We start from the raw sequence: 3,195 nt of genomic DNA on the forward strand, positions 1-3,195 counted from the left end.
ATGATATAAATGGGTACACATTTTGGACTAAAAGTCGGGATTCGAAATCCTCATCGACTCAAAATAGTGGTGTCACTCTTGTGGCTTCATCAAGAGAGTTTGCAAGTGCGAAGGATACCTCACCAGTTGACGCACTACTATCATACTATGGACGAATTCAGGAAATATGGGAACTAGATTACCGTGACTTCAAGGTTGGTCTATTCAAGTGTAAATGGGTCGATAATAATAGGCGTAACGTGAGAAATGATGAATTCACTCTTGTAGATCTTGGCCACTTGCGGGATAGTCTTGAACCATTCATCCTTGCATCTCAAGCTAAGCAAGTGTTCTATGTAACTGACCCGTCCGATCCAAGATGGTCCATCGTCCTGGCTGGCAAAAGGAGAATTTTAGGGGTTGGAGAGGTTGAGGACGAGGAAGAATATGATGCATTTGATGATTCTCCCCCTTTCACTGCTCCTACACTTGATGTAGCAACTGATGTAGATGATGATGCTACTTATATTCGATCTGACCACAATGAGGGAATACACGAATGAGGTACTTTTATTAATGCATGTTTTATTTACTAAATATCTTATGCTCCAACAACCTTGTTTATTTCGGGAAGTGTTTTATTTTTTTGCATTTTCAACGTATAAGCATGTAATATGAACTAAATATATGAATTGTTTAGAGGATTATCTGTGAATTTGTTATGAAACCAAAGAAGTTGGGTAAGTGTTTGTCTTTCGTCGTGCCTCAGATTTGATTGTCATTACTGATGACTAACAACATGCTTTGCTTGTTTACTGTAGTGTGCACATATCATGGATGAGAACCTTCATTCTGATGAGGATATGGATGATGATGATGGTGAGGAGTTGTATGATGTTAATAAGGAGACGGATATGGGGGAACCGGAAGACCAAGCTTATGACGAGTTCCAACATAAGCTTGATGAATTTGAGCGTATAGCTGAAACTGCCCCACTTATTGATGATAATGTGGTTACCGAAGTTGTAGGTGATTCACATTGTGAAACTCAAATGCAAAGCCAAGTGAAAACAACCGGTGGTGGAGGAAAGGTAAAGCCACCGGTGAACAGAAGGAGTAGGGGTGCAACTAAAGCTTTCAAGAAACCCGGCGTTCCTATGGTGCTTCAAACATTTTGGGACAATACCATACCATGGTAAGTATTTCTTTCAATCACACTTTTATTTTAAATTCATATATATGTTGGCAAAAAAATAATAAAAAAATTGCAAAAACAACCCCCGGGCCTAACCCGAGGGCTGCAGCCGGCAGCTGCCTGGGTGCTACAGCTGCCTGGTCAGTAGCCTGGGCTACTACAGCTGCCTGGGCTGCTGCTTGGGTGCTGCAGCTGCCTGGGCAGTAGCTTGGGCTGCTGCCTGGGCAGCAGCCTGGGCTGATGCAGCTGTCTTGGCCGCAAGAACAGATACAAAGTCAATTCAATGCCATTTTGAAGCACATGAACTTGCCGCCTTTGCCATTTCCCTCGAGTACCCCAATAGACTCATGTAGTCACCCAGGAGGCCCCGAGGACGATCCAGTAGTTGAGAGAGAGGTAATTTTAGTACAAGGACGAATTACGTCATATGAAGTTCGTCTAATGAGGTCGTTTGCATGTTTAATTATTTTACTTTTGCAGGATCCTAGTCCTATGAATGCAGAGTCACTGAAGAGAGCAAATCCGATGCTTGAACCTTTCCTAGATGTTAAGGTGAATTTCACTACGTAATCAGCTTTTCTTATGTTAGGCTTTCGTTTGTTATTTCATAACTTATGTCCTAACTCTTAATCAAATATGTAGGAAGAGACGCCTTGTGAGCTTCTTCACCCCGGGGAAAACACCGGTGGACAGTTGCAGTTGGTTGGGTATGGTAGTGCACAACCTTTTGACAAGGTCCATTTTAAGTCTAATACTAGCAGCCATTACATCTCGGTCGGGATCGATTTTATAGTTGCTGGGTTTGAGGAATTACCACTACCGGTGGTGACCGGGAGCTTTGTGCAATGGCCACGTGATCGGTTGAGGTTGGTAGGAGGGGTAAGTAAACACTACTTGTATGTAACTACTTGTATGTAACTACTTGTATGTAACTAGATTAACATGTGCTTTGTGCAATGACCATGTTCTTTTATGCTACTAGATTACTATGGAAATTTAGTCCGCTAAAAGGAAGAAGGTGGAGAAGCCAAAATCCAAGGAAGAAAGTCCTCCGAAGATGGAACAAGAACAAGTGTTGAAGAAGAGTTCGAGAGCTTCATGTACTCCACTAGTAGAAGCCAATGTCCTTAGGTCGCTTTCGAAAGCATGTACTTTTCTTCACAACCGTGTTAGTGAGTTGCCTACGGGTACACATATTCTAGTGAACTTGCCTAAGGCATTGTTCCACTATGATGAGGATGCGATCGCATACATTTCTAGAGAGGATGTGACGGAATTTCTAACCGGTTCCATGCTTAACATTTCCATTATTCAAACTTTCATGAGGTAAATTAACGAGACTATTTCTAAACATATTGTATTTTTGATATTTTCGTACCAAAACAATGCAACTAGTAATTACTTGCACACATTACTTTCTTGAAGGTCACTACAGGAGCTCCTTGCTAGTAAACCCGATGGTGAAGCAGCAGTTGGGTGGTTATGCCCCGAGCAGACCTCTGTAACCAAATGCTTGCATAACCCTCGTGATGTGATAGATTACCTTGAGCGGGGTATTAGAGAATCAATGCATGCGGGAAACAAGTTCATATTAGCCCCTTACTTTGAGGAGTAAGTTTAAATATGTCACTCTTAATTTGTTTGTTAAGTATAGATGTTGACGCATAACAATTGATGGATTGATATTTGCTTTAATATATATGTAGTCTACATTGGAGCCTTATGGTGATTTGTGTTTCCAATAACACAATCTACTACTTTGACTCGGCTCGTATATGGCCACCAAGGAAGTTGCTAGTGAATAACCTATTGAATAGGTACATACCGCTTCCTATATATATTGTTTTGTATCATCACCTAAGTGATTGAGTGGCTATGTTCCTAAATTGTTTGTTTTTTTATTTTTTTTGAAGTGTTATGAAGAAGTTGAATTGTCGTTCGGTTACGGGTCCCACGTGTAAATATTCGAAGGTAAAGCCTTGATATATTGATTTATTTAATAAAATTGCCTTGAGTTATGG

This window comes from Chenopodium quinoa, unplaced genomic scaffold (genome assembly GCF_001683475.1).
Source record: "Chenopodium quinoa cultivar QQ74 unplaced genomic scaffold, ASM168347v1, whole genome shotgun sequence".
NCBI classification, from domain to species: domain Eukaryota; kingdom Viridiplantae; phylum Streptophyta; class Magnoliopsida; order Caryophyllales; family Amaranthaceae; genus Chenopodium; species Chenopodium quinoa.